The sequence below is a fragment of the Nuphar pumila genome, chromosome 4, assembly GCF_984573655.1.
Source record: "Nuphar pumila chromosome 4, dmNupPumi1.hap1.1, whole genome shotgun sequence".
NCBI classification, from domain to species: domain Eukaryota; kingdom Viridiplantae; phylum Streptophyta; class Magnoliopsida; order Nymphaeales; family Nymphaeaceae; genus Nuphar; species Nuphar pumila.
The window spans coordinates 24,813,448-24,826,663 of record NC_143252.1 but is presented as its reverse complement, the minus strand read 5'-3'; the positions used below and the strand labels follow the sequence as shown (position 1 = coordinate 24,826,663).

Sequence of the window (13,216 nt, the reverse complement as noted above, 5' to 3'; positions counted from 1 at the left end):
CGTCTCTCAATTTTTCTCGCAAATTTTTAAAATGGAGGCGAGTGATTTTTTAAACATTTCTCTGGTCAGATGAGACCTTGCAGAAGAGTTCCTCTATCTTCTTCTTTTTCTTTTCTCTATTCTTTTCTATCTTTTTATTCCTCTTCAAAAAAAGAGAATAGAGGCTAGAAAGGCAAAGAGAAGGAAAAGAGGAACGAGAGGAAAAATTTTGCATGATCACACCTAGTAACATTTAAAAGTGGGGTTAATACGAGTCAGATAGATTTTTTCCTACTTAGAAAGAGAGATAGGGGTTGTTGCATCAATTGTAAGGTTATATCGGGAGAAAGTGTAGCTACACAACATAGAGTCTTAATTTTAGATCTTAGAATTAGACAATGCCGCAAAAGGGATAGACATAGGATAGTTCCTAGAATTAAGTGGTGGGCACTGAAAGGAGCTAAACAAGGTATGTTTGTAGGGCAGGTAGTTAAGGAAACTGATTGGTGTCTCGAGGAGGATTCAGAATCAATGTGGAATAAGATAGCGGGTGGCATGAGAAAGGTGGCTAAGGAGGTATTGGGTGAGTCTAAAGGCGGTGCACCGCTAGGTAAGGATACATCATGGTAGAACGAGGATGTCAAATTAGCTATTAAGGTTAAAAGAGAGTGTTATAGAAATCTAAGAGTCGTGATAATGAGAATTTGGAGAAGTATATGATAGCAAATAAGGAAGCTAAAAAAGTATTTCGAAACGCGAGGGATAAGGTATATAAGGAGGTTTATAACAAGTTGGATACCAAAGAGGGCGAGAAGGATATTTATAGGTTTGCAAAGATGAGAGATAGAAAATCGAGGGATCTGGGTATGGTTAGATGTATCAAAGATGAAACACAAAGAGTTTTAGTCAAAGATGAGGAGATTAAGGAGAGATGGAAATATTATTTTGATAATCTATTTAATGGAAGTCATGCTCAGGATCTTGGAGACTTCTCCATTCCTTTTCATGAGATGAATCGTGACTTCATGCGCAAGATTCAAAACAAAGAAATTGCGGAGGTTTTGAAGAAAATGAAATAAAAAAGGGCAGTTGGCCCAGATGGTATACCTATCGAGGCTTGGAAATGCTTGGGAGAGAAAGGTTTAGAATGGTTGACAAATCTTTTTAACAAGATTTGGCGGACAAATAAGATGCCTAATGAGTGGAGGAAGAGTACTTTGGTGCCTCTATATAAGAATAAGGGTGATATACAAGATTGCACAAACTATCATGGTATAAAACTCATGAGTCATACTATGAAACTTTGGGAGAGGGTGATTGAGTCTAGGTTGTCATGATATCGGAGAATCAATTTGGTTTTATGCCTGGAAGATCAGCTATGAAAGCTATACATCTTCTTAGACAACTTATTGAGAGAAATAGAGAGAGGAATAAAGATTTGCATATGGTTTTTATTGATTTGGAGAAGGCATACGATAGAGTACCGAGGGATGTTCTCTGGTGGACAATGATAAAGAAAGGTCTTTCTCTCAAGTACATTAGTATAATTAAAGATATGTATGAAGAAGTAGTAACCAATGTCCACACTTGTGGAGGGGTGACAACCAATTTTTCTATAACGGTTGGGTTACATCAAGGATCTGCTTTAAGCCCTTTCCTATTTGCTATAGTGATGGATGAGCTTACGAGATCAATTCAAGAAAATGTGTCATGGAGTATGTTGTTTGCTGATGATATTGTTTTGATTTATGAGTCTAGAGCTGGGGTTAATGCTAAGTTAGAATTATGGAGACAGACATTGGAAGCAAGAGGTTTTAAGTTGTGTAAGAGTAAGACCGAATATATGGAATGTCAGTTTAGTAAGCAATGAAGTAGTGATGAGAGTGTAGTGAAGCTTGGTGAGCAAGAAATACCGGTGGATGATTGTTTCAAATATTTGGGATCTATCATTCAAAAGTGTGGAGAAATTGATGGAGATGTAAATCATAGGATAAATGTTGGGTGGATGAAATGGAAAAGTGCAACTGGAGTGTTGTGCGATCGTAGAATGTCATTGCGGTTGAAGGGAAAGTTTTATAGGATGACTATTAGACCCGCTTTACTATATGATACAGAATGTTGGGCTGCCAAGAGACATCATATTCAAAAAATGAGTGTAGCTGAGATGCGTATGCTTAGATGGATGTGTGGAAATACAATAAAAGATAAGATTCAGAACGAGGAGATACGTAAGAAGGTAGGTGTTGCACCCATTGAAAATAAGATGAGAGAGAATCATTTACAGTGGTTTGGACATATTCGGCGAAGGCCTAATGATGCTCCAGTTAGAAGGATGGAGAAATGGAAAAATATATTAGTTAAAAGAGGTTGGGGTAGGCCTAGGAAGACATGGATGGAGATGATAGGAAAGGATATGAATGCTTTGAACCTCACCGAGGACATGGCATTGGATAGAAATGATTGGAGGAGAAGGATTCATGTGGAAGACCCAGAATGATTTTCTTTTTTGGTTCATATCGTCGACCCCAATTGTTTTGGGATGAAGGCGTAGTAGTTGTTGTTGTTGATTGAATGTCACTTTTTGTAGTTGCACTATAGTTAAGGGTAAATAAGTAACTTCAGATTGACTCTTTAAAATGACCCTTTAACCATTTTTTTTTGAATAATTGAATGTATCTTTTGGTGGTTGTAGTACAGATAAGGTTAAATCAGTAACTTTAGCAAAGAAAGTGATACATGGTTATAGTGATGAATTTAACACCACCTTTGCATAGCACAAGCTCAAGGAGGTCTGGATGCAATGATCTAGACCTAGACTTGGCAGGTAACTTCAGTAGAGTGAGGGTATTTAGGTTAAGTTAGATTCTCATAGCAGCAACAATCTCACACTTAGGATCTAGATGTTGAACTAGAGAGCCTATGCCTCTGTTTGTAGATTTTTTGTTGGGTACGAATCTTAATCTTATTGGGTTTTGAATCTAACTACCGTGATCCACCTGCTATACATCAAGCTAAAACTGATTGGTCAAATGATTTGCATGGCTTCTTCTAATTGGTTCTTGGTTTTTAGGTTGAATCCTATTGGTTCGAGTTATCTAACTTAAGAATTAAGAAAATTGAGATTGTTTGGTGATCATGCATATATTTTTACATTTTATTCATACTATTTTATGCATGATCCATAGAAAATTTGTATTAAAACCCATTTTTATCGTTAGTTTTGAGAAATCGCTTTCAAATGGAAAATATCAGAAAATCACCAATTTCAAAGCTTACCCTGCATTTTTTTTAGTGTTTTATATAATTTAGGAGTTTTTAATTTGTAGTCTAAATTAGATTCGGAGAGTAGTTACTAAGTTTAATTAGTTTAGAAAAAACCCTTTTTGAAAAACACATTTTTGATGAAGACTTGTTTTGATATTTCTAAAAAAAAAAATTGGACTTCCATAGAAAATTGTCTTGACCTAATTTTTATTATAAATAGAATTCTTCCAGCAGCAGCCTATGTTTTTTCTTCTTGAAGTTGACGCCCCCCTCTGCCTCTCTCCCCTCTTCTTTCCCTCTTCTTTCATACTGGTTTCTTTCTTCTCTTCTTCTCTCTTCTTCTTTCTCTTCTTCTTCTTCTTGCCCCTATTTTTGTCGGTCTTCCTTTCTTTTTCATCAAGAGGTGTTTGCGATAAATGGAAAAGTTGTTTCTTCTTCTCAACCTGTCTATCGGAAGCGGATCTATGGTTTGCTTCTTCTTCCCCATCTCTTTACTTGTTTTTGCATAGAGTTAGATTTAAATACTTTCATGGCATAGATTAAGTGTGTTTTTGGCATATAGCATAGATTTGCTTGCCATTTTAGTATAAGATAGAGTAAAATACATTGATTTTATGTGTCTCTTGTTACTGCCCCCATCAGTGCAAAATCGGGACCAGATCTGCCATCATTGACAGACCTAACTATCGATTGGATTGATGCAAGGTAGATCAGGTTGTATTTAATCTCGTCCCTTTACAGTCAGGTTGTGTGCGAATCAAATATATTTTGGATGTTGTAAATAGTTTCAATAGGTCGATGTGCATGATTTTGAAATCATGCAAATCAGCGAAAGTGCAGAATATGCAGTCCCCATAAATTCTTTTATGTTGGATGCAGTCGGTTTTTGCAGCAATGCTTGATGTGCCACTCACACACAACCAGGTGTAGTTATTGTATGTTATTATTGCCAAACACGCAACAGTGTGATTGACATTAATAAAAATATTTTCTTTGGCAGCAAGACTGTTGTACAAGTCAGTTTTCGTAAGACGTCTGAAAGTTTTAGCGTCATGGCCATAGTTTATTTGCTTTGATATAGCGTGCTTTCATCGTGGTAGCATAGGTTAAGATTACTATTTTTTTCTTGCATAATTAGCATCAGTACATTAGTTTGATTGATTTCTAGATTCTTTAGTTAGATTAGAGTTTTTATTGTATAGAGTCAATTAGTTCCTTTCTTTCTTTTTCATTCATGTCTATTTCCAATTAGAAATCGTATTATTATTTTTATACAGGTTCAGCCATTCATTGTTTAATGCATTCAATAGACTTTGGTGTTTATATCAAATTGATTGATTAGGTTTATGTCATCATCCTTGAGTGGTTTTACATTCAGCCAATTTTTGTAGCTAGTTACCTAGCTATCGTTTTAGTAGTTGAATTTGAGTAGATTGATAAATAATCAATTTTAGTATATGTTTCCTTTCTTGGACTAACATTAAGTAGTTTGTGAGTTAGATTGTAGTTAGCTAATGTTGATCACGTTTTGTTTATTTCATAATTAGTTTGTTATTTGATTAGTTCATGTTATTAGATTGATTATATTTCTATGTCTTTATTGAAAATTATTTAGTTGGATTGCTAGAAGTTTTATAAATGGTTATTAGTTTGTTACATTGAATAATTTATTGCTTGTTAGTTAGTTAGTTTTGCTATTTTGTCATTTAGTGTAGTAGTTAGTTTCAAGTAGTTAGTTTATTTCATGTTAGTTTAATTCATGATTTTTAGCTCAAACTAACATTGAATTTCTGTGAGTTTTTATATTTCATTTTTTTTATTCTTGCAGTGAAGCATTTAGACGTGTGGTGAGCCCTCAAAAGTACTCCCGAAGAGCCCTTTGAGGTCCCTAAAAGGTCCCTTCAAAAGGCCCTTCAGGCCCCTCAAAGCCCCTCAGAGAGCCCTCAAAGATCCAAAGATCAAGAGATTAGCTAGCAGGTAGAAGAAAAAATCAAGGACAAGAAGCTGAAGCACTGAAGACCGTTTTTTCCTTTATTTTAGCTTAGGGTTTATTTTATTTTATTCAATTCAATTTGGGTTTATAATAAAGCACTTTATTTTTATTGTTTAAGCCCTCTGTAGGGGCATCACTCTCATTTAATTAATTAATTTTTATTTTCAAGGTAATAAAGAGTAGTTTAACTTTTCTGTGGAATACAAAATATTTTTTCCGTTCTCTGAGTTCGACCCGAACTCCACCACTAGTGAGAGTCAGTTTTTATTTATTTGGTGTGTGACTTTCACATTGTTTTTACATAAAATATTGTTTTAAAAATCGTTTTCATAAAACTCACACCATTTGGGTTCATTGAATGCTTCTAGAGGTATCCTAGGATAGGAATGGTGAGTTAGGATGAGGCTTATGTTCATGACCCATGTGTTATTGGCCAAATGTAGGCAAAACCTTGCTAACAACAATTCATTGAAGATAATTCATGCTAATGACAGTTGGCATCCTAACAACAGGATGTTAATGGCAATCAATGCTAACAAGTGTATCTCGAGAGTTCATTCTTAACAATAATCAGGTTCATTGCTAATGACAAGTATACCTTTGAGGTTCACTTTTGATAACAATTGGGTTCATTGCTGATGACAAGTGTACCGCTAGAGTCAATCTCAAATGACAATTGGGTTTTGACGACAATTCAGGGTTTTGTCGATAGAAATAGGTCTTGCCTATATTGACATGTTAAATTGTTTTAACCATATCTCTCTAACTGGATGTTAGATTCAGACAAGATTTAATGTGTTGGAAAGCTAACATCCTCAACTTTGATTTTTCTTTTAAGTATAAAACTAAATTCAATCATTTTGAGGGTCAAAATTATACTCAAAATCAGACCTACCTAAAAAGATAGGTTTTGACCATGCGAATCACCTTGTTTTGACTATGACTTCTTATCCCAAAGTCATATTGACCTGATTTTTGTCACTTTGTGAAGCTAAGACCCTCTAGTTTAAACTTTCTTAACAACAAATCTTAATGACAATTCAGGGATTCTTAGTGATAATCTTTTAATTACTAATGATAATCCAATTGTTATTAGATATAAACCAAGACTGCATTGACCGGTTGACTTATTTTGGTTATTGTGTTGGAAAGCTAATATCCTCAAATTTAACTCATATTTTAGGCAAAAACCAAATTCAATTATTTTGATAGTAAAAAATGCATTCAAAATAAAATATAGCTGAAAAACATGATTTTGACTAGACAAGTAATTTGTTTTGGTCATAACTTTTGGTTCCAATGTTGGATTGACCAGATTTTTAGCTTGTTCAAGACCTGAAATTCTCTAGTTTATTTTAGCTTTTTGGGCAAAAACTTTTATAAGGCTGTTTTGAATGTAAAATATAGGATTAAACTATGACTTGCCTTGAAAAAGGCCAGAAGCCTTGCTTTCAAAAAAAAACTTTTGCCAAAACTATTTTGGTCAAAATTTGGGTGTCTATAACAGGTTGTTCAAAAACCTGTTATCTCAAAAAACCAGTATGACAAAGTTGGTTTGGTCTCAAATAGACAAGTTGCTTGGGTTTAATATTGCAATGCCAACCCAATTGCAATAGTAAGACTCACAATGATAGAGCATGTCAGGGTGGAGAGGCATTATGCAAAGTCTAGAATCTCACGATCATTTAAAGTTAATGAATTGGTTTTCGTCCACATCCCTCTTGGAAGTGGAGGCCAATTTGGTCGAACACGTGGTGAGGCAAGTCCTACCTAAAAGCTCCTATAGGCTTCTTGATGTCGATGGAGTAGAGCTATCTTAACCACTCAATGCAAAGTATTTGAAAAAACTATTAGCAATGATTGGATCTATTTCTAAACTCTTTTCAAAATAGTCTTAATTTCATGAAAATTTATTGAATAGCTTTTTTCTAAATACCAACAAGAAATTGAGTTGCTCAAGTTTGAAACTAATGGAAGGAATCATTATGGAGTAAAGGCCTGCAATGAAGCTTAGAGCCTTAATCTAGATAGTTAGTTCCAAGACTATGAATGGTGAATCATTGGAGCCCAGGTTGGACATCAGTGCACAAAATGTAAGAGGATTGTTTAGGAAACTATCTCTTTAAGCTTAAAAGTAGGCCCAAAGTCGCCTCAACTTGGCCTTATGAGTTTTCTGCTTTAATTAAAAATAGTACTTCGACCCTTAGTGTCCTTATCACTCTCAATATTTTATTGGGTATAAATGAATATTCAAAGTCAAAGATGACATTCTTGAGAGATAGAAGGCACATCATGTGGCCAAAGGTTATGATCAGGAAAAAAGGTATCGATTATTTTGAGACCTTTAATCTGGTAATCAAACCCATGACAGTGTGCATTGTTCTTTCTATTGTCATCAGTAATCACTGGCTCATTCGTCAGTTGGATGTTCATAATGACTTTATTCGTGGAGATCTTAATGAAATTGTATACATGAAACATTCACTTGGATTTAAAGATTCAGTCCATCCTGATCATATTAGTTGACTTCGAAAGGCTCTCTATAGCCTTAAACTTAAACAAGCTCTCCCGAGTTTGGTACCAAAGGCTTAGCTCAGCATTGTTGTCTATGAGGTTTATGAGTTCTCGAACAGATATTTAAATAAGGCCACATGGTAAAGCATGTGTTTGTCTATGTCAATATATTTGTTTCAAGAAACTCCTTACAACATGTTTGCTGTTATTCAAAAACTCAATTAGGACTTGGCCTTGAAGGACCTTGGTCAGTTACACTTCTTCCTAAGCATTGAAGTTGTCCAGTAGGGTCGATTATTATCGGAGGAAATACATTTTGGATCTCCTCCATTGAAAAGATATGGCTGGTGCTAAGCCAGTCTCCAATCCCTTATCTAGTTCAGAGACTGGCTGTTGGATCTGGTCCAAATTTTCATGATTGGGCCTTATGCAAAAGCATAGTGGGTGCCCTTCAATACCTCACTCCATCTTGTCGGGACTTCATGTATGTGGTTAATGAAATTTGTCAATTCATGTAAAGTCCTACTATAGATCATTGGATAGCAGTCAAACGGATCAAGCATATATAATCCATTATGGACTTTTTATTTGTCATGCCTCCAATTTTTCTCTTCATGATGTAGATTGGGCCAGATGTGATCTTGATGATCGTAAGTCTATTGAAGGTTATGCAATTATTTTAGAACCCAACCAAGCAAAACATCATTGCAAAATCCAGCATTGAAGCTGAATATTGGGTCGTGGCCAAATTATAGCAGAACTAATTTAGATCCAGAATCTCTTGCAAGAATTGGGATTATCTATGAGCTCTACTCCTACATTATGGTGCAATAATGTCAATGCCACCTATATGGCAGCTCACCCAATATTTCATAATCGAAGCAAACATGTAGAGATTGACTTACACTTTGTATCAAGGGGGGATCCACGGGGGGAGAGGAGGGGATCGAGCCCCTCCTAAAGTTTTGAAAATTATTAAGCATGTGGCAGTCAGTATTTGGTAGATTTGACCCCCACAGATTTCTTGAAATGGTTCATTCTTAGCAGTACCACTTTTGGTAAAGTGGTTTTTACAGAAAAACAGAAATTTTGCAATCATAAAATTTGGTACTATGCAGGCTGTTGATTTTAAAATGTTTAAAAATCACCTCACGTAACATAATGGAATGATACAAATTATGTTTTTGACTAGAGGTCATTCTCCAATCTTGGCATTTCTCGGCACCCATATATGCCCACCATGCAGCAATGCTGCATATAATGTGGAGTCTTTTGACTAAACAATCTATCTAGCACACATCCAAAGCAATGTTGTCAATATCCAGGCCATGAAACGATTCAGGTGAATCGGCCAGTTCCGATTGAGCTGAATGGAACTCAATCAGCCAATTTTCAACTTGGTTGAAAGTATATTAAAATAATATTTAAATTTATTGAAAATATTAAAAAAAAATAACCATTTTTTTTAAAATTTTAATACTTAAGCCGAATCTTCCTTCTACCATATCGATTTCTAGCTGATACGAAGCAAATTGGCCGATTCAGACAGATTTGTGCCGATATTGGAGTGAAACTTTTTTTTTTCTTTTGGTTAGGCAATGGATTGGAATAATTAATTCTAAACTTTCTTTGAAAGTGATAAATAAATGAGACAAAAACATAACTTGAAAAAGTAAAAACTGAAAAAAGCAAAACAACCTTTAGTAAAATAGCAAAAGCAAAAGCTATTTTCTAAGGTAAAAATTGTGAAGAACGAAGGACATAATTCTCAAGTTTGCTGCACCTATTTTTTGGGTTGTCTTTGTCTCTCTCTCCAATCTTTTGCAAGCTGCTCTATTTTCTTGGACCTCTTTCTTGAATGGTTGATTGTCTCGGTCTCCCTTTGTGCACATCTATCTTTCTTTATGCAATAAGAGCAAAAATCAAGTTAGCAACAAAATACTTGCTTGATTGGTTTATTTATCAATTTATGTATTTGAAATTTGAGTTTTTTGAAATTTTGTGCTTACCCGTTTCACCTATTCTTTTAGTATTTCATTAATATGGTCAATTTTTTTATCATCATGATCTTATTTCTTTCGGGATAAGGCCCATAAATAACCCTATTTTGGACTATTTTATTTTATTTTATTATAAAAAATGTTTGCCCCCTTTAAGCAAAATCCTGAACCCACTGCTTTCTATGGAACCATGTTGCTGACCGATGTGCTCACCAAACCTCTTCCTTTGACCGAATTGTATGATCTTTAGAGCAAACTCAGCATCCACCCGAGAGTTGAGTTTGAGGGGTGGGCGGTGTCAGAGATAATGCAGGATCTGATCCAATCAAACTGAATCTAGACTCAAAGGAGGATGTCGCCAAATGATTAAAGATAAAGATTAGCCAGCCTGTGGGGATGTGTTTATCACTGAACCACGTAATCTCTGGTTTTCTTGGTTTTGGTTTTGGTTCTGTATTATTGTTTATTCCTCTTCTTGAGTTGGTGCTATGTTTTTACCATGGATTATTTACTATATTAGAAGGTTTTATCATGTCTAATATACCACAAGATTCTATTTTTTAGACAGTAAAAAATCATAATTTACCAAGATAAGGGCAGTTTAATTATAAATTATATGGAAAAATTTGGCTCCACTCCTGGGTTCTGGATCCCCTCATAGGGACAGGCTCTGTTGACCAAATCCGACCTCATAGATATATTTAACATGACCCAAAGAGTAGGAATCGACTCCTTTTTTTAGAAGGGCAAAACTCCGATAACATTATTGGCCTTTGATTTTTCAACCGAGATGGGCAGCTGCATAAAATGTGAAAATAAAAAAAGATGGTAACTTTTACATAAAATCCTATCCTATAGAAAATGTTATGAATGAATATTTTGTTAATAATTAACTGTCCTAACTTCTGCTTTTACGTGTTGTATGATGAGTGATTGTGTTGTTGGTGCAGAGTATGCAAAAGTCTCTCTCTCTCTCTCATGTACTGGTCGGGGTCTGCCTAGCCCCACCTTGATTATCAAAAAAAAAGAGAGGCAAGAAGCGTATTATTCCTTAATTTGTAAGGAATAGAAAACATTTGACAAACAGATTACTAAAATCTTAAACCATATCAAAAGTTGCCGACCCACTAGATTGGAATTAGAACGGTGGTATTAAGCAAGGTTGTTAAATGCGATGAGGCGAAGCGAGGCGTTGAGCCTGGGCTTCGCCTATGAGGCGTACGCCTCTCACAACTGGTATGGAAGTGAAGCGGTGGGAGGGGAGGCAGGGAGCGGCGGAGGAGCAGTTGGCCGGCACGTGGCGGTGGATCCACCGGCACTTGGGGTTAGCACCGCCGACGAATCGGGCGGAGGAGGAAGACTTGGGGATGAAGGAGGGGGTTCTGGAGGTTGATGAGGGGCAATTTGCGCATCACAGCACGCCTGAATACCTTGAGGGTGTGCCTCGCCTCTGAGGCGTACGCTTCAGGTACTGAGGCGTACGCCTCTCACAACACTGGTATTAAGAGCTCCACTCACCCAGTAGGTGTGTGACTTGTGAATGTCATCAAATTGATGGGACGGCACAAGTTCGAAACCTATGGGTGGCGTCCCTTGCCACAAGGTTGAAGCTGGGTGATAAAAGTAAGCAGCGGCATTAATGAAACATCTGCATGCACAGAGCTAGGAAGTGGAGATGGAGTATGTTGCAATTGCTAAAGTCAAGAATGACCCAAGGGGTTTGGTGTAGTGGGATGGGGCCTAGACCGTTTGATGGGCAGTCTAGCTTCAAATCCCATGGGCATCACCCTGTGTGTAAGCCGAACCTTAGTGACTCCCTAGGGTCGAGGGATAAGCCCTCGGAGTTTTACGCTGACATGAACAGAGACCGTAAGTACAGCATGCTGAGCCAGTGCGGCTAAGTCTCTGCACCTGGAGCGGTTTCTCCGACTAAAAATCAAAAGAAAAAAAATTGCTCAAGTCAAGAATGCTTTGTGATGTTGCATTGCAATTAAGGTCCAGATTTTCTCAAACTTTGTAACCACATTTATCTTTTGCAACATTAGCTTACACTAACAAGAAGAACGTTCTATAGATTTTTATTTTACAAAAAAACAAAAAACAAAATTTGTGTATATATTCACATTTCAGTAGGCTTTCTTATGCAATATGCTCTAGAAATTCTCCTTATGAAAGTGGAAGCGAGCGGTAGTGCTGTGGCTGAATTCCTGGCAAAGCTCCCTTAGCGTTTTTGTCAGAGTAGGGCTTCCACAGTAGAAAACACCTGCAAGTTTTTGCATTATACACCATGCATGTGGTAGGAAAAGTAAAATCTACTTAATACCTAGACTTTGTCTTACCTATTTTGGATGATTTTATGGTTATTGGCTATTTCAGTGAATACTTTTCACCAGTTTGGTCTTGCAAAATGTGTTCGAATCTGCTAAAACCATCATGTTAGAATCTTGAAAGAATAGGAAATTTGATGAACAGAAATAGCTGGCTACATAGGAACCATACCCGGCTTCCTGATACAATATCGACTCCATTTTTTGCATGTTGGAGAGACTGAACCATTATGATGAGTGCCTCTAATTTATTAGATAAATAAACTTAAAATTTATATATTTAGGTTGTTAAAGGATATTGTATTGTTTTAATTGTTTATTTGTATTTTGATCCCAGATATCCTGTTTGGATCTTCGATGTCGAATCCTTATTGTCTGTCTCGATTCTTCAATATTGAACCCCAAACATCTTAATTTAATATAAATGCCAGTCAATGGATCAGATCTCTGATATTGAACATTTAATAATAAACTTTGGACAAATGGATTAGATCTTTGGGATTAGAACCTCAATATCATGGTCAAATTTGATATTGGATTCAGGTCAAATTCAGTGGATCCGTGAAGTTTAAATCCAATGTTAAGGAGAAATTTTTTATATTGGGCCTATAACACTTTAGAGGGATCCAAAATAGCACAGACGATGATTGGATTCACATTTGGATCCTGGACATCGAAGAGGTAAATAAGGTAGGATCCAATCAATTTTTTTTTGTGTGAATCCATACTAGCTTTGTCTGGATCCATGTATCTTAATTCAGATCCATAGTGTGAAGAAACTTCAGATCCTTGGATCTGGATTTCTTAAAGGGTTTCATGAGCAAGATGGATCTTGGATCCATAGTAAATTATGTGGGATCTATAACACGGTCATTGGACCCAAATAAAATTTTAACTGAGGTTATATTTGAAAATTAAAAAATTAATACTTTAAAATCTAAGAGGAGATCTGGATGCATGGATCCGAATAGACCCAAGTGTGGACCCATTGAGGATTTGGGTTGTGGGTCACGGGTGTGGTCAAACCAAACCCGTACCCAATGGAGCGTTAAAAGGTAAGGACAAAAAGAAAATCTAAAAGAATATACGGATCCGCGGATGGATCTGGATGGGCCCAAAACGCTGACCCAATTACAATT

At 36.2% G+C, this 13,216-nt stretch overlaps 1 pseudogene; it reads right to left on the bottom strand.

Moving 5' to 3' along the window:
- Window positions 1-11,903: 11,903 nt before the first annotated feature.
- Window positions 11,904-13,216, bottom strand: part of LOC149839678 (putative respiratory burst oxidase homolog protein H) — a 30,001-nt pseudogene continuing 28,688 nt past the window's right edge.